This window comes from Grammomys surdaster, unplaced genomic scaffold (assembly GCF_004785775.1).
Source record: "Grammomys surdaster isolate TR1022 unplaced genomic scaffold, NIH_TR_1.0 169, whole genome shotgun sequence".
Lineage (NCBI taxonomy): Eukaryota > Metazoa > Chordata > Mammalia > Rodentia > Muridae > Grammomys > Grammomys surdaster.
Window position 1 is genome coordinate 9122486 of NW_021604617.1, and position 23496 is coordinate 9145981.

At 47.1% G+C, this 23496-nt stretch overlaps 1 protein-coding gene and 1 non-coding gene across 6 annotated transcripts in view; both read left to right on the top strand.

The window, feature by feature from the left end:
- The first annotated feature begins 383 nt into the window (after positions 1-383).
- Positions 384-489, top strand: LOC114620669. Its single transcript, XR_003711337.1, has one exon. It is a non-coding gene; the product is annotated as a U6 spliceosomal RNA (small nuclear RNA).
- A 6633-nt stretch (positions 490-7122) lies between these two features.
- The window catches only part of Tjap1 (tight junction associated protein 1), a 27767-nt gene continuing 11393 nt past the window's right edge, over positions 7123-23496 (top strand). For 2 of the 5 annotated variants that reach the window (XM_028766778.1, XM_028766774.1), the window contains exons 1-3: positions 7123-7177; positions 7692-7785; positions 20237-20365. The gene's annotated coding sequence lies outside the window, so the exon portion shown is untranslated. Of the gene's footprint in view, positions 7178-7519; positions 7786-20236; positions 20366-23496 lie in introns of those variants that run through there. The other 3 variants (XM_028766776.1, XM_028766775.1, XM_028766777.1) reach the window with 3 other exon arrangements.

The following is a 23496-nucleotide window of genomic DNA, read 5'->3' on the forward strand; positions in this document are numbered from 1 at the left end:
GCATGACGAACTCTCACCTGTAATTGGGAACCAGAATAAGCCCTTTCTCCTTTAAGTTGTCTTTGTCAGAGTAATTTCACAGCAATGGGAAAAAAGCTAGGACAGTGCATGAACCCATTTGACCCACAACTCTGAGCCAGATGCTATTTTTAGTCCGCTTTTAGAGATGGGTAAATGGACACGGAGAGAGAGCTTCAGTCATTCGGCTATGGCCATGCTAGGTGGTGGTCACAGCTGCATTTGACCCCAGGCACTCTGCTTAGGACTGCCTGACCGCTGACCTATGCTCTGGGAAGGGGACAGGTTCAGCTGGTGTGGGAGCATACTGGCGGATGGCCATCAAACTCTTGCTTGACTTTCTGCTCTTCTGTATTTGACCTAGCGTGCTCACGTCAGCAGCATATACAGTAAAATTTGAACTGTACTGAGAAGAGTAGCTGGTCTCTGAGTAAGAATGAAGCCCAAATTCGTAATTCAGTGGGTAGTTTTTGGCAGACCTGGGAACAGATTTTGCCGGCAGCCAGATGACTTTTGGGATATTAAGGTCTTTGCTCATAGTGGTGATCACTAGTCAAAGCAGGCTTGTTTCTGGCTTCAATCTCAGGCCTGGACAATAGCTACAGTTCTCTAGAACAGTCAAGATGCCTCCACAGCCCCTGAGCATATCTTTTCTGCGTATCTGTCTTTCTGGGCCCTCAGAAACATAGCTTCATCCTTCTAGGCCTCCCTAACTCCCAACTGAGAGGACAGTTCTTGAGTTTCCTCCCTCTCGCCCATCCTAGGCTCCCTTTCATGGAAAAAGTCTTGTATATTAGTTACCAAATGAACTACAGATACAAGACAATAAGAACCCGTCACTCATTCATTCTATTGACCTACTCATGAAGATTTTTCCTCTTTGGCTGCCAGAATCTTACACGATGGTAGATTCTGTAGGTAGGCACAGAGAGGCACTCCCGCCCGGGCCCCCCCCCGCTCAGTGCCAGATGCCCAATGAGTATTCCTTATATGTCTTTTTCTGAGGCTGAATCCTATACAACCCAGGCTGATCTCACACTGGCTATGTAGCTGAGGATGACTGAGTTCTGATCCTCCTGCCTCTGCTTTCTGAGTACTAAGATTACAGGCATTGACATCGTGCCTGGTTCGCTTATGCAGTCTGGGGGTTGAACCTAGTGCCTTGTGTCTGCTAGGCAAGCACTCTACCCTTATTTACACACCCAACACACACAGACACACAGACACACATAGATACACACACATACACAAACACACACAGACACAAACACACAGACACACATACATACACAGACACACACATAGACACAAACACACAGACACACACAGAGACACACACACACAGAGACACACACACAATGTTTGAGACAGTCTACACATAGCCCAAACTGGTCTCAAACTGTGGATGACTTTGAACCCCTAGTCCTCCTGCCTGCATCTCTCAAGCGATTACAGACATGTGCTGTCATTCCTAGTGATGAATGCCAACTTAGTGAGAGAATGAATTAGTATAAATAGGGAAAAGCAATGAGCCCTGACCTTGCCAAGCTCCTTACAGTCTAAAAGAGGAGACACACCCTCTCGCTTGCCCACGTACTCCTAGTAAACAGAGGGACAGATGCTCCTACAGGCTCTAGACCTGGAGGAGTTCCGAGGGCTTGTAGATCAGGCCTTTGTTCTCACCAAGTTAGGGCAGTTTACCAGCTTGTGCTGTCCTGTTTTTCTCTAAGCCAGTTCTAGCCAGTCCAGTGAAGGCCTTAGAGTGGGGGCTGAGCTGGTGGTGCTCAGAGGGAGACTTATCCAGGGAGTATACCTTTCAGGGGGGCAGTCTGCCAGCAGAGGGGCCCTTGGGTCCTACAACAAATGTTGTAAGCAGCCTCCCTCTGGCTGCTTCCTGTTTTCCACCCACCCCCATCCTACCTCAGAAGCAGCGTCAGAGCCAGCTGTTCAAGAGCTGAAATCCAAGTCCAGCCATTGTTCCCCACTTTTGGCTAGCGAGTGTGTGTGTGTGTGTGTGTGTGTGTGTGTGTGTGTGTGTTTTACTGGAACCTGTTGTGTGCCTCAAGGACTGTTGTACCTGTTGTGCCATGCTTGGGGTACCTGGAATTTCCTGTCCACAGCAAGGGAGGAACCTGGGCGAGGGTGGATGCTGAGTGTGGGCATCAAGTGTTGAGGAGTGATAGGGAAATAGGGGCATGCCTGATGACAGGGTGAACATGCTCTTTTTTAAAATGGGAAGAGAGGGGATGGGTCCATTTAGACCTTAAGCATGTGCAGACACATGCACACAGACCTGGCAGGATGGGGAGCCGCTTATCCAGACAGCGAATGTAAGTCACGGCAGTACCAAGTGTTCACGTGCACTGCCTAGGGTGGATGAGGGGGTGACCCAGGTCTGAGGGGGTCTGGCTCAGCCTCTTTAGCAGCTGTTCCAGATGTCATTTCCGTGTGCTTCCAGAACCTGGAGCTTCCTTCTCTGCCTTTCCTGTAGAAAGAGCTGCTTAGTTCACAAGAGAGCAGAATTTCCAAGGCCGAGTCCCACACACTGACCTGGAATGGATGGAGGATGGTCTGCTGATTTGGCAGAGATGGTACCTTAGAATCATCCTGCCTCTACTGCTGGCTGCATAGCCAGACAGGATCCATTTCTATCTCTGTAAATGTGACTACTAGGTCACTAAAATAACAGCCATCATGTATTTTTTATATTTTTATATCTTTTTTATAGTGCTGGGAGCCTCCCACATAATAAGCAAGTATCCTATTGCTGGGTTACAGTTTTGATCCTCTTTTGTGTTTTCTGCTTTAAGGCACACTCTCACTAAGTCACCGAAGCTGCCCTTGACGTTGTGATCTGATCGATCCCTGTGCCTAAGCATCGGGCTTACAGGCCTGTGCCACCAGCGTGGCCCCAGCCGTCCTTGACTAGCTGGTCTCAGTTATCATAGTGTCCTCAAAGCCAGGGTATCCTGTGCACACGTCAGGGTCTGACAGCGTAGCACAGGCTGAAGCTCTGTACGGAAACCGGGCTGTCCTTGAAGTCAAGGCAATCTTTCCGCTTCCATCTCTTGGATGTTGAGATTACATAAAACACACCCAAAGACATGTTTAGTCTTCTCTAAGAAAGTCACTGCAAGTACGACATACCCACATGTGGGCTTGGGCTCCTGGAGGAACTGTGGCCTTTCTTCCTTTCTTCTGTTTTGTTTTTTGCTTTCTTTTGAGAGAGAGCAGCTAAAATTATATTTCTTAGCCTCCCATCAAACTCAGTGTCCTAAGATTGGAAAAAGACAGTGTACGTAGCAAAACTTTTTTGCACCAGAATGGTGGCCGTAGACTCCATTAATAGGAAGTTAGGAAGGAGCTGTGGAAAACTGAAACCTTAGGAAATGAGCCGATGGCCACCTTCTTGGAGTTTTGAAATGATCTTTTGGTTGTTTTTTGGGGGGGGTTGAGATGGGGGCTCGTGTAGTTCAGGTTTGTCTTTGACTCTGTGTAGCCTAGAATGAGCTTGAACATCTTCTCCTGTCTCTACCCTCCTCCCTCCAGACCCCTCCCCCTCCCCCAAGTGATACGGTTTGTAAGGATGCGGCAACACATCTGGCTGTGAAATCATCTCTGACACCGCTATAGAGCAGAGAACTGAACTAATTCAGGTGCTCTGTGTGACCAACCAAGGTCACAAAGAGGGGTACAGCGACCTCTTGGATTCAAATTTCAGCCTGTGGTTATTATTATCATTATCATTACGATTTATTATTATTATTATCATTGTTATTTTTATTTGTTTATTTACTTATTTTCAAGACAAGCTTTCTCTGTGTAACAAGCCCTGCCTGCCCTGGAACTCTATCTGTAGACCAGGCTGATCTTGAATTTACACAGATCCACCAGCTTCTGCCTCTTGAGTGCTGGGATTAAAGGCGTGCACCATCATGGTCTGGCTAAAAGTTCTGTTTTTAAACTCTTTTTTTAAGTTAATGTATCTTTATTTTGAACCTGTGCTATCCTCTCAGCACACATCTCATTTTAAAAGTGCTGAGTGAACATTTTAAAGTTCCCCGAGTGGAGCTGTGTAATGGCCGGGAGTCAGTTTGTCTTGGTTTGGGTGGGAAGGATTGAAACGGGTCCTTAATTAAGCCAAGTTATAGTTGTTATGAAAACTACCCCTGAGCCACACCTCCAGCCCTTTATTTTGAGTTTCAGGAAAAACAAACAAATAAACAAACAAACAAAAATCTATGTGATCAATTTAATCAGTATAATTTTATTTGTTTTCGAAACTATAGGTAGTAAAAAGAGCAAGGGGGTTGCGTGAGAAATAAAATGTGGGACTCTAGCCAGGCGTTTTGCTGCTTACCTATAATCTGAGGACTGGGGAGGCAGAATCGGGTGTATTTCTGAGTTTGAAGCCAGCCTGGTGTGCATAGTGAGTTCCAGGACAGTCAGAGCTATGCAGAGAGACCCCGTTTTTTGTTTTTGATGTTTTTTAAATAATAAAAAAATGAAAACAAAAAGAAAGAAAAAGATGTGGGACTCTGTCCTCTAGAGACCTGGGATCCTCTGGGAGGTTTTATTTGTGTGTGCTGATGGAGGAGGGTACTGGAAATCAGCTCACCCAGGGACTGACCCAGCTTCCATCTTGGGCCAGGGAAATGGGATACCTCTGTGCTATGAAATGTTGATGAACTGTACAGGGGACCGTGCAGGAGTAGCAGATGGAATTCCTGGACAATTGTTCCGGCTGTCACCGGAGAAGACTGGCAGGAAGGAGAACTGGATAATTTATGGAGGGACAGATGCTAAGGCTTCTCCGGAACCATCTGGTCAAGCGGGGCCTGGGCTTGGGGTAGATGTCTTTAGATCTGAGCAAACTCGTTGGCCATGAGTCCTCCCTGTTTCTTTTACCTGGCTTCTTGTTGTCCTGGAATCTTTTCAGAAGGGCTGTGTGTGCTCCCTGAGGACACAGAGGCAGAAGTCCAGCTGACTCCTCTCTCAGGTTCTCCTTTGTTGAATCTGAGCTTGGGCTTGCCACCATCCCTGCCAGGGCCCAGTGGTGTCTTGAGGCAAGGGGTGGGGGTGGGACGGGGGTAGTGGTGTGGCACACATGACTTTTCTTTTTTTTGTTTTCATTTTCTTTTTTCTTTCTTTCTTTCTTTCTTTCTTTCTTTCTTTCTTTTTTTTTTTTTTTTTTTGATACAGGGTTTCTCTGTATAGCCCTGGCTGTCCTGGAACTCCACTCTGTAGATCAGGCTGGCCTCGAACTCAGAAATCCACCTGCTTCTACCCCCTAAATCCTGGGATTAAAGGTGTATGCCACCACTGCCCGGCCACATGACTTTTCTTATTTTACTGTATTTTCAACTCTTCTTTCCTACTACTATATTCCAGAATCTTTCAGCCATTTGCTTCCAGATCACTTGTTGAATAACAAATATTTATTGAGTACCTACATTGGGCAAATAATTTAGACACTGAGGACACTGTGCTGAATGAGGAAAAGAATTCAGGAGCTTTCATGATAGTAGGAGAGACGGTCAATGAACAGAGAAATATTTAGTATGACGACAGATGATAACAGCCTCCACGTAAGTAAATCTTAAATGAAGCACAGTTAGGGGGAGTGACTGGGAAGCTGAATGACCAAAGAAGACTTCTTTGACGTGATGCCATTTGAACAGGGACACACCTGTTGGTGACTACCTAGAAGAACATTCCAGTCATAGGAAACAGAAAACCGGAAGACTCTGAGGCATCAGTGTGCTTAGCACGCCTCAGGAAAACCTGCTACCCAGTCACTGTTGTATGCTGTGCACCTGCTATGGAATATCAAAACATGCTTGAAGAAACATTAGGGTAAAAGGATACAGGAAGTAAAGCAATAATTATGGAACTAGAGAGGTGCTCAGCCGTTAAGAGCATTTGCTGCCCTTGTAGAGGACCCAAGGTCAGCTCCCAGCACCTACATGGTGGCTTACAACTGCCCGTATCTCCAATTCCCAGTGATGCAATACCCTTTTCTGACCTCTGCAGGCTTCTGCACATACATAGTACACATACATAGACACAGGCACATACACATAGAATAAATTAATAAATAACTATGGTATGGGATTTCTGTAATAAAGCTCTATGCAACTAGTTAGAGCCGTCTAGTAAAAAGAGCATTAAAGGGAAGGCTTTCTGCAAAAGGTGACAGTTTAAGAATGACAACTAAAAACTGGGCCTAGATGCTAATACCTGTAATATCAGCTGAGTCAAGATGCTTGCCTGGGCTACATAATAAATTTGAAGTCATTATGCCTGGGCTACATAATGAATTTGAAGTCATTATGCCTGGGCTACATAATGAATTTGAAGTCAGCCTGGGCTTGAGTGTGGAGATTCTCCCTTCCCTCCAAAAACAGTAAAAATTGACCTCCTGAGGGGAGGAACTGGATTGAGGATCTCAAGGCTTGATTTTCTGATAACACAGGACAATTTAAAAACCTGAAGACTTTGGGAGAGGTGGGACACCAGGCTTGAAAAGGGTGATAGAAACTGGGTCACACGTTATCTTCTGCCAAGATAAAAAGCTGGCATTTTCCTTTGACCTGTGTGGAACTCTGGTGGCAGAGGCCAGAGGCTCTCTGTGAGTTCAAGGTCAGCCTGTTTTACAAAGTAAGCTCACATTCCAATGACAGCCAGTGAGGCCCGCCAGGCAGGAGTGGAGATGAGAGTGGGGATGTGTGATGGTGTGTGTTGGCATTTTTCTTTGGATAAGAGGCATCTCCTATTGTATTTTTAAGCGTTGTTTCCTATTTTTCCCACAGTCGAAGGAAAGCAAAACTCAGTTCTACACCAGCTCCCAAAAGGTAGCCAGGAATCGAACCAAAACAACCAAAGTGATTGGTAAATCTTTCCCCCTTTCTCGCTGTGGAGTCCTACTTCCGACACTGCCTTCTTTCTTCCCTTGCCAGGTCTCCAAAGCTCGCTTGAGGGAGATTCCCACTTTCCCAGCATTACCAGAAATCCCAATTCTGTACCCCGAGGCCCCGCCCCCAAGCCCCGCCCCTGATGACGCACGGCGCCTAGTGCGTGGGGATTCCCGCGGTCCAGGCCCCTACCCGGCCTGCCCCGCGGCAAGATGGCTACCTGAAGGAGAGGTCCCCGGCGGAAAGTTTGTTGTGGGATTTTTGAGTAGTCGCACTGGGAGGCGAGAGTTGAGGAGGATTGCGGGACTCTAGTGTGGAGTAGGGATGGAGGGAGGGAACAGCTCCGAGGTGGAGAAATAGGATTTCAGGGTGTAGGAGTGTTGGAGGCGGAAAGAAAAAAAATGCTGATGGGGGCGGAGGGGAGGGGGCCTGTAATTCTGTGGCAGCCCTAGGGGAGGAGATGGGGCGGGGGTAGCCAGAAATAGGTGTGGTTCGGATCCTGGAGGAGCAATCACTCAGGAATTGCAAAAGTTACTTCTTTCAGAGTAAGGAAGCCTGGGGCGTGGGACAGAGGCCTGACTCTCAGGCCAGTGGGAGGGGAAGGGCGCCTGTAGTTGTAGTTGGGAAGGGTAGGAGTGAGATCTGGAACCTGCAGGGCGGGTCTCCCGAGTTGGGGACCGAAGCCAGTCAGGTGACCCTCTTCCAGGCTTAGATTAGCCTTATCCATAGCTCCTATAGCAACATCTGCCCCAATTTCAGCTTGAAGACCCAGGGACCCCAGGGACTGGAAGAAATCACATTGCCTGCTTGGAAAGAAGAGGTAGCAACTTGCCCCAACCCAACCCCAGAGCGGGTAAGATGGTTTCCAGAGACAGGTTTCTGAGTGCTACTCTCCCTGGGAGAGGAGCCACGGGTTTGGAGAATCAGTTAATCCGAGAAGGCTGCTTGCTTGCTCTTGTAAGAGTTTGGTTTTTGACCGTGATCCTTAAGTTGGTTGTTTTGGTTCAATTGCTGGCTACCTTTTGGGAGCTGGTGTAGAATTGAGTTTTGCTTGCCTTCAGCTGTATAAACAACTCTGGGCAAGTAGAGGGTACACTAAACATGTTCTTTCTTTCTTATTTGTTTGTTTATTGCTTTTTGAGATAGGGTCTCACCTGATAGTCCTGTCTGGCTTGGAACTATGCAGAGTGGGCTGAAAGTATTGTGATGCATTCTTGTCACAAAGCAGTTTCCTACTTGTGTACCATTTCTACTTCTTCCATTTCCCCGTCACATTGCCAGTGTGACATTCTGCCTGGAAATAGACCTTTTGTGGGTGACAGATGATGGGGAGGGACAACTTTCTAATGAGGTTCACCGACGTTTAGGTCATTTCTATGAGCAGCTCTCGAATTCAGTCCTCGTGGATGTCTGCTTTGGCATTTTTCTTTTTGGTAAGAAAAGGTCATTGCTGTTCCTTGGGTGTGGACTGGGGAAGCTGTATCCCAGGTGAGGGAGAGTCAGGATGGGACTAGGAAGAAACTCAGATGAGCTGACCTGGTCAGTGTGACCTGTGTAAAGTTGTGAATGCTCTTTATCCCTGACAATCCCTGATTAAAATGTTAATGTGCAGCTGGATCGTGAGATAAAGGCAGGAAAAATTACAGAACTTGCCCTTTTCTGGTTAACTTTCTCTTCATCCTTTATATGCACTCCAACAAATCACATTTAAGAAAAAGCAATCACCGTACTCAAGGGGAGCTTAGTCTTTTTTTTTTCGAGACAGGATTTCTCTGTGTAGCGCCAGCTGTCCTGGAACTCACTCTGGAGACCAGGCTGGCCTCGAACTCAGAAATCCGCCTGCCTCTGCCTCCCAAGTGCTGGGATTAAAGGCATGTGCCACCACTGCCCGGCTGGGAGCATGGTCTTTTACATAGTGAGTGAACTTGCTGCTGGAGAGAAAGGTCTGATGGCTGAGTGTATTAATGCAGTCTTCACTTACGTTGCTATCCCAGATAGATAGAGTTGTGAGCTGGCCTCTGACATTTGAATTTTTGTTGTTGGTAGTGTTTTTTTTGTTTTGTTTTGTTTTGTCTGTTTTTTATTGTTTTTGAGTCAGGGTCTCACTGTGTAGCCCTGGCTGGCCTGGAACTCTTTTTGTAGGCCAGGCTGGCCTTGAACTCATGGACACACAATGCCTAGCTTAGCTTATTTTAAATATTGTAATTAAACTATTTTTATGTTTATGAATGTTTTGGCTTCGGATACGTTTGTATACCAGATGTGTGCCTAGCCTAGTGCCCATGGAGGCCAGAAGAGGTATCCTATCCCTGGAACTGGACTTACAGATGGTTGTAAGATGTTCTGTAGGTGCTGGGAATTGAACCTACTTCTAGAAGAACAGCCAGTACCCTTAACCGTTAAGCCGTTTCTCATGGGTTTGTGTGTGCCTGAGTGTGTGTATATGCACCATGTGTTTTTGAGAGCTCTCAGACTTCAGAAAGGGGGCATTAGATCCCCTGGATTTACATGCAGCTGTGAGCTGCCATATAGGTGCTGGGAATTGAATCCAGCCAGGTCTTCTGCAAGAGCAGTAAACACTCTTAATTGCTGAGCCATCTCTCCAGCCCCCAATTAGTTTTTTAAAGACAGTTTCATTCTGGTCCAGTCTGGCCTGGAACCCATTAAAACTCAGGCTGGTCTTGAACTTGTGGCAGCTCTTCTCCTGATCTGTCTTCCTCCCAGTTACTGGGAGTGTAGACATGAATGACTATGGCCGGCTTGTGAGGGTTTTGTTTGTTTGTTTTTCTTTTCTCTTCTTTGAAGCAGTCTTGCTATATTGCCTGAGCTAGAGTTAGACTCTGGGGCTCGAGTGATCCTTCTCTGTCAGCATCTGGGGTAGCTGGGTCTATAGGGGAGCAGCACTGGGCCCAGTAGGATCAGGTTTCATATTAAAGTGTATTTTGGGACCTGCATCTGTGAGGTGATTGAATTGGGAGGTCTGGCTTTGTCAAGACGCTCTCAATAGTCATGCCTTGTTCATTGCATGCATACTCCTACCACAAAACGTTTATTCCAGACAGAGGCTTTAAGTCAGTGTCACTAGTCTAGCTTTGGTGTTCCCAGGTGCCCAAAGATCTGAGGAGATTTAGCTTTAAATTCCTTTCTAGAAGTCTGGGAACGAGGTTTTTTTTTTTTTTTTTTTTTTTTCCCTGAAGAGAATTTGTGTATGTGATCACTCGGGAATTCTAATCAGTTAGAACTGTGTGGTAGCCAGGCATGGTAGCACACAGCTATAATTCTAGCATACAGAAGGTTGAGGGATGAGGGATGGTATTTTGAGGCCAGCCTTGTCTTCATAGACCCTGTTTCTAAGAAAAGAAAAGAAAGAGAGAGAAAGGGGGAAAGAAGAGTGTATTGAGCAGCTAAGAGAATTGAGCTGGTATACACTAGTAACTTTAGCTTTCTGTAAGGGAGGCAGAAGGATCAGGAGTTCAGGATGTTACATAAGTTACATAACATGTTTGAGGCTAGCCTAGGCTACTTGGAACCTGTTTCAAAAACAAAAGAACAAAAACTGACATATAGAGCCAGGTTGCTAGTTGGATCCCAACTGTGGCTGTTTGACCTTTCTTAATTGCACAGTTCTGTGTACCTCAGTTTCTCATTGCTCAGTTGGGGGTCGTAAGAGTACCTGTCTTGTACGTGTTGTAAAGGTTCATCCATGAATGTGCTTCAGCGCTCCCTGACACCTGAGAAATACTGTTATGCTCATTGGATCCCTGTGATTGGCCCTGTGATCGCTGGAGGATTTGTCTTGGTGGGCTGCTAATTTGACACTACAAAGATTCAGTGCCACCTTTTGATAACAGGGTTGTCTAAGTTAAGCTATGGGAGGTGATGTCAGGATGCTGAGGCTGGAAGTTTTGTCTTTGCTGGTGAGCAGTAATAACAGTGACCGTTGAGGACACCCTCTTCCGGAAGCACTCTGCATGCAATAGGTACTTTTTTGGGTAACAGCTGTATGAAGAAGATCTGCTATTTATCATCCTATTTCACAGATAAAGAAATGAAGTATGGTACTTGAGTTGTTTATTCAAAGGCCCCCATTTTGTAAGTGGCAGAGCCGTACAGAATGTGAACTCAGAATACCTTGTTTCAGCAATTGAATGAGCTGGTTTGTTTGTTTTTTTATATGTAATGAATTTAAAAAAAAAATACTTTGGAGCCAGGCATAGTGGTATACACCTTTATTCCTAGTATTCAAGAGGCAGAGGCAGTTGGATCTCTGTGGATTTGAGGCCAGCCTGGTCTACTTAGCAAGTTCCAGGCCAGCCAGGGTAACATAGTGAGACCCTGACTAAAAAAATGGTTATCATTGTTACTATTTTTAAAAATATTTGCTTTATTTTTAATTGGAAAGTTAGAGGTGTAGGATTATCCTGGACTAGAGTTACACGTGGTTGTGAACCACTTGCTGTGGGTTCTGGGAATTGAACTCTGGAAGAGCAGTACATACTCTTAACTGCTGAGATACCTCTCGAGGCCTTTCCCATTCAGACATTTGTATTTATATAAAGTTACCTTTTTTTGTGGCCCAGCTAGCCACAGCCTCCTGAGCTCATTGATACGTGGTTCTGGACCCTTGGCCTTCACGTAGGCATATACTCCCACCAAACTCAATCCCCAACGCCTAACTGGGCTTTAAAATTGATCCTTCTACCGCAGCTTTCAGAGTGGCAGCACTGCAAGCATGGCATATGTGCAGCTAATTTAGATAAGCCTAGAGGTGATCTGTCTCTGGTTTGTGTCACCGTCTCCCCCAGTTTGTGTTTGCTTGTCCTGTTGGTTCCATGTACACCCATTGGAGACATAGTCCGTGTTGGTCAGACAGGTTCTCTCCTTTCAGAATTCAGTTGAGTGACTACCCTTTACAAAACCACACGCCTCTGTGAGGTCAGCAGACTAACGTTGGGATCCACTCTGACTGGAGCATGGTAGTGTACCCCTGGCCAAAGACAGACATGAGGATGGCCTTTGGAGTCCAGGCTAGCCAGGGCCACCTCGCAGAACAGCCTTGCACTCTAGCATAGTTTAAAGAAGGATGCGTTCCTTTGTGCTAACTTAGACATAGACATTAAGGATGGTGTTTGATTTTGATCACTGACATGTGGAGATAAAGTAGCCACAGTGTTAAATACACAGACTGTATGTGATCATTCTCTTAAAAATAGCAACCTACGCAGAGGAAAAGATAGGTGACATTCTAAATAGCTCTTTCTCTCAGCGTTTGGCGAAAATGGAAAACAGATGTTTCTGTCCCGAAGCTCTGCTGCCTGTCGAAGGCCCTGGTGTAGGGTGTGAGTGTCTTCTGTTTGCCAGGCAGGGGCAGCCTGAGGGCAGAGCCATCTCAGGTTCGTTAGCTGGCTCTCCTCTGCCCTACGCTTCAGACTTGCCTCTTGCATCTGAGTCATGTCCTGTCTGTTTAACATACCCGAAGGGCCTATCTTTTTCTTCAGTAAGTGACTTTACCCTGCCAGCAGGCATGTGCTGGTATATAACCGGATTTTAGGGGACTAGGAGGCCCAGGTCTGGACTTTTCCCTGAGGACTCCGGCCTGGCCCCATAATGAACTTCTCTGTTTGCTGTGGCACTGTTCCCTCCTCCATTGTCTCAGCAGCCACACATCCAGCATAACATACCTTGCCTTGATTTGATTTGTGCAGCCATCAAAACGTGCTCTAACCCGTTCTCCTAACAGAGCACATAGTGCTGCAGAGACCTGTGGACTTCCCGAGTTCAGGTTACAGCTTATTAAATAGCTGGATTGCAGGGTGAACGCTGGAGGGTTTGTGCCAGTCCTGCCTTACCACCTGTAAATTAATTTTCTCTTGAAATGCCCATACTCAAGTAATATGTTCAAATCTCATGCATTTATTGCCGTGTGAAGAACACATGTGAAGAACCTCCTGATAAGCCGAATCTTTGTCTCATCTGGATATGGTTTTAATTTTTAAAGATTTAAAAAAATGTGTATGTGTGGTTGTGTGCACTTGAGTGCATATGCCCACAGAGACCAAAAAAGGGTGATCCTGCCTTTTTTCCTTCTTTTTCTTCCCTCTCTCTCCTTTCTTTTTTGAGGCAAGGTCTCACTATGTGACATTGCCTTACCTGGGCCTCAGCACCTGTCAGATCAACTGTGTACCAGCCATTGGACTTAATGCATCCTTTTTAGCTTTTGGGCCGCTGCATACACAGATGCTGTTGCCTGCATCTCTGGATCCCCCTCCCTGCTCCCTTTAGCTTTTTTTTGTCCTTCAGACCTTCTCTTAAATGCCCTTTCTCTAAGATTCTGCTTCTCTTTCATCTCTTCCATCTGTGCTTGACTCTGATATGTATTTTCCTGTTTTGTTTTGTGTGGTTCTCCCAGGACTGTAAGTGTTCAGAGAACAAGGCCTTGTCTTGTTGACTTTTGTTTCTCCAGCACTTGGGGTGGTGTGGGCACTTATAGTGTGTGGTACCTGTAGGATGAATGAAGTATCCAGGATTTCTCTCACTGTGTCCATCTACCATGCTGCTGTTAAAATGTCTTCCTAGTAAACACTCTGCCCTAGCTAAGTATGATGGTGGACCAAGAATCCAAGCTCTTGGGTCCCAAGGCAGTGTCTTGAGTTCCAGAACAGCCTGGTCTATATAGTGGGGCCCTGCCTCCAAAACAAACTCAACCTATGTCTTAGAAATACTATGGTTCTCCCCAATTTAATTTAAAGCTCATTCTATCTATCTATCTATCTATCTATTTATTTATTTATTTATTTTTATTTATTTATTATATATGAATACACTGTAGCTGTCTTCAGACACACCAGAAGAGGGCATCAGATCTCATTACAGATGGTTGTTAGCCACCATGTGGTTGCTGGGATTTGAACTCAGGACCTCTGGAAGTGCAGTCAGTGCTCTTAACCACTGAGCCATCTCTCCAGCCCTATTTATTTATTTTTATTGGATATTTTATTTATTTACAATATAGATGTCATCCCCTTTCCCCATTTCCCCTCCCTAGAACCCCCTATCTTGTACTCCATATTCCTTTATGCTTTTATACCATTTTGATTACATGCATGTATTAAGGTCAGTTCTAGGTTGAGGGTCTAGCAATACAGTAGATGCAAATAGTCGAGGAACAAGCAATACAATAAACACAGATAGTCAAAGAAAACGCAAGGCATTAAACCCAAGTATGTGAACACTCCCGTGATCACTGTTTATAAAGGCTTATCAGGATGACCAAAGTATCTGAGCCTATCTCCCTATCCTAGCCCAAGGTCATTTTCATGTAGTCTAATGTCAGATTCCTGCTTGAAGCCTATTTCCTTGTCCTTGGCCAATGTCATATTCCTGCCAAACAATCCATTTCTTTGTCCTTGACCCATGTCAGTTTCTTGCCAAGCAGCCCCAAAGGCTCTCCACCTCTCCCCCTTTTTTATTTTGTTAACAAGACTGAGTCTGTCTTAGGTTGTTCCGACAAGAATGCCTTACTTACCCATCATGGAATATGGATTATCAAAAGCAATGCAATTCTGTCTTAGGTTGGTAAGGCTCTGTGCAGAATCTTACCTGTTCTTGGCTTGCCAGCCTGTTAATTTAATAATTCTTGTCTGGGAATCCACTTTCAGGTTCAAGCAATGTGCTTTGGCTGCCAACATGATGATGTTGTTAAAGATATGCTTTAACATGATGGACAGGAATAAAAGTATTCCCAGGACAAGAAGGGCTAGCCTGATCAAGCTATATATGCCATTCCTGAGGTTTGACCAAAATGGAAATACTGACCTCGGGCCATGGATAATTTTATCGGCATTATTTGCAGCATCAAAGGTCAACAGAGCAGCATTCTTTAAATTCATAATCTCACTATGCAAAGTTAACACACCCAGAGAGGTGTTAGGATTATGCCAAATATCCTACAGGTGTCTTTAAACTTTTTTTCTAATTATAATGACAATCATTGTGAATTTCAAAAGTAACACTACTCCAATGATATTTGTCATGACACTTGGGATGGCTCCTAACTCTTGAACCTGAACCTCCTTCGGATAATTTGAATGGGTTATACAGCATCATCTCTTGTTCTAGACACCTATATAAATCCTTTTGTATACTCAATACATTAGTAACATTTTTTTGCTAGTTGGTTAACAAAGATAGTTGTCTTAACTCCTTGTGTCAATGCTATTGCAGAAGCAGTGCTGCTAGCAATTAATGGAATTAAAGCTGTTATACCAGCAATAACCAAGCTCGCTACCCTCTTGCTTCTGCTTAAAGCCTAACTCACTTCTTCCAGCACTTTTCAGCTTTTTTCAAAGAATCAAAGTTTTCTAATACTCAGGGCAGTGAGACGAAGGCTGGTTGTTAGACCTCTGTAACAGACATGCCAGGTTTCAACACACTAACATAATTGGAAATTAAACAGTCAATGTAACTTACAATAAATACTGTAGAAAAGACAAAACCAATTTTAGCTTGACAATTAAAAGGGCCTTAAAACATGCACTAACCTTTGTTTGAAATCCAGATCCTGTCCCAACTTTATCCCTTGCTATTGTAACATCATAGCAAGCTACAGCTTACTTCCAAATATGTCTCTGAAAATGTCCAGATCCAGTCTTCCAAAAGTAGACTGTTATTTCCCATATTGGATTGATTTCTAGACCAGTACATGATTGAGTCCTAATAGCTGGTCACCTTTAAGAAAAATACAGGAGACATAATTTCTCTTTTCAGTTCTCTATGCCACAAGGTCTAAAAACTTGAGGCAAGGCAGCTTGTCCCATCTGGGATATAGTCAAGCAAAGGTGGGTCAGGAACATATGTCCACTACAGCTCCCCAGTCACCCTTGTCAGGGCACTCAGCAAGGTCGCAGGTCGGCATCACTCTTTGTCTCAGAAGCTCACCCTCTTTACCTTGGCATGCAGTACAGTACCTTGCATTCTGGCCCTGGCCTGAGCTTACCCCTTGTCCTGGTTTGTTTTCTGTTGCTGTGATAAAACACTAAGACAAAGTGACTTGGGAAGGAGAGGGCTCATTCCTCTTGACCATCAGGGTTAGAGTCTAAGCAGCAGCCAACCCAGGAGGGACCCATTTTTACTGTGGTATGCCCCCCATAGCCAGTCAGCCTGTTATCTGCAGTGGGCTGTGCCCTTTTGCTTCATGTATTAATCAAGAAAGTGGTTCCACAGACCTGCCTGCAGACCAGTCTGATGAAAGCGTTGTCTTGAGGATCCCTCTTCCCAGATGACACTAGCTTGTGTAAAGTTGGCAAGAAAAAAAAAGCCGGCTCAGCCCATTAGCCAGAGTCAGTGCCACCATGCTGCGTGTATCCTGCTCTTCATGGCTCCATGATCCCACTGCTCCCTGCCTGTTGTCATTCATGCCTTTACACTGTACCCAGTCCACATGGCTCCATCCGCCAGGAATAACTTCTCTGATACTTTTATGAGAAGTTTTCTCCCTACCACCTTAACAGAGAAAAAAGAAAAAGACTAGGATCTTGCTCTGTATCCCATAGTGACTTCAAGCTTGTCATGTTCAGCCTCCTCCCTAACTGCTGAGATTGTAGGTGAATGCTACCATGCCTGGTCTGTGCTGTGCCTCCCTGGGAGGCTCGGGGACTTTGTTAGTCTCTTTCCAGTGCTCGGTCTGTTTGTGGAGAGTGCACTCTGTTGACCACATGTTGGAACCATCCCTCATTACGGGTGGGCTGCTGTGGGCTGTAAGGAAGAGTCTGCTTTTGGAACTACGTGGGTTTGTTTCAAATTAAGACACCAGCTGTACAGGGTTGACAAGTTTCTTCGCCTGGAGGATTCCTTGTCTTTTATTTTTTTAAGCTTTCTATCTTTTTTAAAGACTTATTTATTTACTATGTATACAGTGTTCTGCCTGCCTGTGTGCCTGGCATATGAAGAACAGGCCTTAAATATTTCTTGAGTCCCAGTTTTGAGACTCTGTGGATAAAAAAAGGCTTTTTTTTTTTTTTTTTTTTTTTTAATTTGGGCCCCTTGATTTCTGTCCTAAAGCCAGGAACATTTTGAGTAGTGTGGTAAATGGAGAGTATCTCCTTTCTTGTAAAGCAACAATGAGAATCTCAGTATGAGAAGGAGAGTGCCACCACAGAACAACTTTTGAAAATCAGACTGCAGTGCAATCCCCCATCTCCTGGGCTGCAGAGAGTCTTGATGGACCACAGTATGTCTGCCGCTTCCCCAGTCCTAGGGAGGTTGGGAGTGACCTTGAGTGTGACCAGTGGATGGTGGATTGTAGTTACTAGGGCTGTGGATAGACAAGAGGGTTGCATACAGTGACTGGATGGAGTGTGTCCTAGTCAGGTTTACTATGCTGTGATGAAACACCATGACCAAAGCAACCTGGGGAGGGAAGGGTCATCATCAAAGGAAGTCAGGACTGGAACGCAAGCAGGGCAGGGACCTGGAGGCAGGAGCTGACGCAGAGGCCACAAGGAGTGCTACTCACTGGGCTGCTCCTCATGGCTTGCTCAGCCTGCATTCTTACATAGACAACCAGCCCAGGGGTGGAACACCTACAGTAGCCTAGGCCCTGCCCATATCAGTCCAAATTAGGAAAACGCCCTACAGGCTTGCCTATAGCTCAATCTAATGGAGGCATTTTCTTTCTTCTCCCCACCCCCTACCCCCCAGGGTTTCTCTGTATAGCCCTGGCTGTCCTGGAACTCACTCTGTAGACCAAGCTAGCCTCAAATTCACAGAGATCCACCTGACTCTGCTTCCCAAGTGCTGGGATTAAAGGTGTGCTCCACCACTGCCTGGCTGGAGGCATATTCTTAATTGAATGTCCCTCCTCTCGGTTACTCTAGTTTGTGGCAAGTTAACAAACCAGCCAGCACGGTGCTTTGGGGCCCATGTTTCCAGGTGTCTTAGGGACTGAAAAAAATGTCAGGGGAAACCGGAGGAATATATGCAGCTATTGAGTAAGCCAGACTTCCAGGCCCCTGTGGTCTTAGGGCTTTGGTCTTGTGCCACAGGCTCACCCCTGATGCTCTTCCAAAATGGCTGGTGGCTGAGTCACCGTCTGTTCTTCCATTTCTTTTCTACTGTAGTTGATAGGAATGGTCTGTAGGTACCATTCTTCTGAACAAATACCAAATAAATTGGTTTTAGCAGTTAGAACCTCTTGAACGGCATGCAAGGTACTCCAGCCTGAGCCTGCAGTTAGATGAGCAGGACTCCCTGTTCTCTGTATGGCCACAGATTTCTGCCTGAGCCAGTTGTGTGTCCTCTGTGATGCATGCACAACACATGCACCATACTGAGTCACTGCTAACCCTCCTCCCTCTGCTGAAGGGAAGATCTGAGGCCAAGGCTACATAGCAACAGGTCCTTAACTGAAGGCAACGTGTTAGGTCCCCATGAGGAAGTACTGAGCCCCTGGTTGCCCTCTGATCCAGTGTGTCCTTCCTGAGTGGATTAGAGTGGATGAGATCTTGCTGGTAAGACCGTTCTTAGGACTTTTTTCAGATGAAAGTCTCACCCTGCAGCCCAGGCTAGATTGGATCATTGGATCTTGCTTTTTTTTTTTTTTTGCTTTTTTGAGATAGGGTTAGCTCTGGCTAGCCTTAAACTTTGAATCCTCCTTCCTTGTCATCTGTGTTGGGATTCTGGGCATGCCCCAGTCATTCCCAGGCTGTTTGTTTTTCTGTGTATATCTGGCTGGAACTCACGGTGTAGACCCTGTTGGCCTCCAGCTCACAGAAATTCAACTGCCTCTGCCTCCTGAGTGCTGGGATTAAAGGCCAACACCACACCCAATGTTCTACCCTTAGAAAGCAAACTGGATTTAGCTGATTTAGCTGTTGTCTTGTTGCTCTTGTGGGTAAGGGTCTGAAGGCCACCTGCTGGTGGCCAGGCCTCTTCTAGGAAAAAAGTCAAAGCTTTTAGGAAGATTTAGCTTTCTTAAACAGTGGTTCTCAACCTGTGGGTCAGGACCCCTTTGTCAAGTTGAATAACTCTTTCACAGGGCTGCCTAAGACTGTAGGAAAACACAGACATTTGTAATACGGTCCATAATAGTATCAAAATTATATTTATGAAGTAGCAACAAAAGTAAGTTTATGGTTGTTGGTGGGGTCACCACAACCTGAGGACCTGAATTAAAGAGTGGCAGCGTCAGGAAGGCTCAGAACCACTGTTTTAGACTGTTGTCTTTTCTACACAGTCAGGGGGCGGCTTTTGAAGCTCGGGCAGTAGTCAGAGCAGTATGGGGAGTCTCAGTTAATGGGCAATGCGGGAACCTGTTGGCGCATACTGGGGGATAAACCTAGGGTCTTGCACATGCTAACAAGCCTTCTAACCTTGGGCCATCTCCAGCACCCATCCTCCCTCTTTTTAATTTCGAGGCAGAGTCTAAGTTGTACAGGCTAGCCCTGAACTTGTCATCCTCCTGCTTCAGTGTGCCAGGCAGCTGAGTGACACCCAGACCCACACTGGGGGCAGACAGTTCACTTTAGCTCGAGTCACTGCACTGCCTTGGGCTTCTCAAGCGGGGCTGAGGAGCTTTCTGCCCTTTCCTGATGTGTTGGAAGTGACTGTTCTGTCCTGCTCCACCAGACGCATCTTCTCAAGATTCCCCAGGATGTCCCTGCAGGCTTTGGGAAGTGTTTGTTGGTGCTTCTTAGAACTAGGGTTCTGAGAGGGTGAAGAGCCCCTGTCAGAGGCTGGGGAGCTGTGCTGTGCTATGGGGTCCTTGGAGGGCTCCCTGGGCCATCTGTTTGGCAGTGTGCCACCTTTCCCTGGGGTGGCCCAGCTCTGGGGCTAGGTCACACACTGCTCCATTGTACTGTGTGTTCTGAGGCAGCTCTCATCACACCCTCTGACTCCAGCTCGTCTCTTACAGTTCTTTCCCTCAGAGCCTGTGGGAGGCGGTGGAATACTCTGTTGGCATGGGCCTGGATGCGTGGCATTGCATCTGCGGGTAGGGGGTTGTTCCTATAAGCCAGTGTTCAGAGTCCTGGTGCAGCCTGGTAGTGGAGTTTGGGAACTAGGGAGACAGGGAGCTGCCTTCCACAATAGCTGCCTTCTCTTGATCAACCAGAGAGCCTTGTATTCGTTAGTAAGCTGGACTCACTGTTGGCAAGGTGGGTGTTGGTCTTCCTTAGGAGTGTTTTCTGGTGGTGGGTAGCCCCTGAGAGTCCCACAGTAAGTCAGAGGTGCTTTCCCCCTTTTACAAAAGAGTATAGTATGTGCCAGTGGGATCCTTCAGTTTGGTCTTCTGTGCTCTCTCTTTGCAGCTCCGGAGCTGAGCTGCTCACACAGCAAGCTGTCTGTTTATATGGAGTGCCTGGAGGGCGTCTGCCATGAGTCTGTTGCTAACACCACTAACCAGGAAGGCTGGCTGGCTGGGAGAAGACACTAACCCTGTGAGTGGAACCTAGGCTAGCTAACCTGCCCTGGGGGCTGCCTGCAGTGTCTCCTACGGTCTCTGCCAGGCTGGGGGCTTCCAGCAGTGTCTCCTAAGGTCTCTGCTGGGCTGGGGGCTTCCGGCAGTGTCTCCTAAGGTCTCTGCCGGGCTGGGGGCTGCCCACAGTGTCTCCTACGGTCCCTGCCAGGCTGGCTGTCTCCTTTGCTCAGGTTTGCCACCTCTGCTTTCTGGATCCCTTCCTTTCTTCTTTTCCCTAATGTGGAGATAAACCTCCTTGGTCTTAGTTCCTTTTCTGTTCCTGTGTAAAACACATGACCAAGGCAGCTCAGGGAGGAGAGCTCTTGGTTGGGCTTCTAGGCTCAGGTTGGAGTCTGTGTCTGCAGAGTGAAAGGACAACTGAGAGCTCTGATCTTGACCCCAACCTCGAGGGGAGGGAGAGGGGGAGTGACAGAGATGTAAACAAACACACAGCGACAGACAGACACTAGGAATGGAAAGACTCATTGGAAACCACAAAGCCCACTGGAGTGGGCAAGGCCACACCACCTCACACTTCCCAAACAGTTCCTCCAACTGGGGACGAGTATTCAAATGCAAACCAGTCTCAATCAAACAGCCATACCCTTCATGGTCAGAGAGACACCTGCTACAGGACTCCTGCCTCCCCCCTTCCTTCATGCTGGACATCTCCATCCCCCAGCCAGCAGTGGTTGGTGGTGCTGTGTTGTGGTGTGCTGTTAGCAGCATGAGCTGGAGCCTTCCCTCCGTTACCTTGCTAGTCTACGTCTCTGCTTCAGAGACTGGTGGAGGTCGGAGAACACCCCAGATGCTTTTCCTCTCTTTGCCAAGAAGGCGAGTGTGGATGGTCCCCGCGTTATTCACTCAGAATAAGAAGTGAGATCCTCTTCTTGGTTGGGAGATTGAGGCTTCCCTTGGCCTAGCTCTGGAGACTTCTTGGTCAGACTTCTTGGGAAGTAAAATGAATGTCAGATTCAGGGCTGTGTGTGATGACGCAGGTCCCACAGTCACCCTTGCTCCGAGGTGGAGCTTGCTCTCTTACCTGTTTCCACCTGGAGTGTCAGGCGGACTTTAGCCGAGAACTGGAAGGCCGCCTCAGCTAGACAGGGAGGGTCTGGCATTGGATTCTTCAGGCCCAAGAAAGGTCCTGGCCTCAGTGGATTGGTCTCAGTGGGTGATTGGTGAGTGTTGCCTGGCTTGAGGAGCTGCTCCCCTGGGCCCTGGCCTTCATGCTTGGGACAGAGAAGGGACGCTGGCTGGACAGGCTCAAGATCAGTTGCCTTGCTCTCCTGGCAGTCCAGTAGGTAGCGCTACACACACTGTGTCTCCAGGCTCAGGAGGTGAGGCTGGCCGGGAGCTTGAGACTAGTGAGCCCTCCAGGCAGATTCTGTTCCTATTGGCTAAGGCGTAGAAGACTAGCGGCTGCTGTGTGGGAAGGTGTATGTGGCTATGGGGGCATAGGTACTTCCAGGGTGCCTAAGAAGTTGAGGGAGTGAGCGAACTGCAGGGGGTTGAGCTTGGCTCTGACTAGAAAGGCAGAGAGGAACACTGGCAGGCCCCTGCTTTACTTCTTTCCTTAGGAGAGGGCACAGAGTCTAATGTCGGGGCAGACACAGGCTGGGGGCTTTTGGCCCTGCTTTGCTGGTGAGAGTTTGGTTTGCTTGAGTCACCATCAGTGAACCCCTTTGTTCTTTGTCATCCCGACGGATGGACAAGGGGCTTGTTCAGGTGGGGAGCCAGGTGAGTTCTCATGGTCACCAGCACTAGTTCTGAGGCTCCATGATTACTCTAGTTAGAATGAGTCTCTCCCTTTTGGCCTTCAGAGTCCTGTCAGTGTGTTCCACTTAGTGTAGGCAGGGGCCCAGCTCAGAGCTACAGGCAGCTTATTCCAAGAGGGTGAGGTTGTGCTTGCCCGCAGGCATGAATATTGGAGGGGCAGCAGGGCTGGTCTGGGCACAGACTGGCATCGTCTACCGTACTCATCAGCCCAGAGCAGCACCTTTGCCCAGGCCCCACCCTGTGAGCTGCTGGCAGCCTGCCTGCCTGCCACGCGCCCAGGATTGCTAAGGGCTTTGCTCATGTACCTCAGGAACAGCTGCATGGCGGGAAACTGGGGGCTGAGGCAAACGAGAGGGGGTAGGGGTGCAGTTGGGAAGGCTGAATCCAGTGTTAGTAGGATCACATATTGTGTTAAGGACAGTCCTCTTCACAGCAGGCAGGATAGAGGGGCAGTACTGTAAGCGTGGAGAGATGGGGTCTTCATAGGCAGTTCTTAGGGCTATACTGTCAGGTCAGTGGGCCATAGGGTTGCCCCTTGCAGCATGGTGGGTTGTGTTTTGGGGCTTTCATTTGAGGCAGAGCCTAGATTTCAGAAGCTTCAGAACCATCCAGGCTTACAGGGCAAGCGTGTTGCCTACTCCTGTGATTTACAACTCCCCCGGGTTGCAGATGTCAAAAATTGGATACCCAAGGCACGTGGCTCAAGGAAGTCAAGGAGAGCTGTCTTGTTCCTGTGTGGCCGGGATGCTGTGGTGTGGGCTGCTGGGAGCTCTTAGAAGGGCAGGTGTCTGTTAGATCCTGCTAGGTCCAGGGATTAAGGCTGTTTACGTAGCTCAGCTCTCTTCTAAAACAGGGATCAAGTTCCCTTTCACTTAGAAAGCAACAGCGATCACGAGCTTCTCTTGGAACCATTGTGAAGAAAAACTTTAAAGATTCTTGTAGTGTGGACCCTACACTGATTCAAAAGGTTCGTTGACCCCTCAAGGACCCTCACTAACTTAGTTCATTGACAGCTGTGAGCAGACTTTTTCTGTAGGTTTTACAATAATCTGAGGCCACATAAATGGTGTTCCTTCCTAAAGGAGGTGTCTGTGACATGGGTAGTAGGGAGATAGACGGTTTAATCGGGTAGGATGGTGATCTGGGTCGTGAACTTGTTTACCCTGATAGTGCAGCACCTGAGGAGCTGGGGGAGCGTCTGAGGGGGGAAGGCTGGCAGGCAAAAGGGCAGAGGGCAGCATCCATTGAGGATTCTGTCCTGCTCCCTCTTCTGTACCTAGTTTTGTGTGTGTGTGTGTGTGTGTGTGTGTGTGTGTGTGTGTGTGTGTGTGT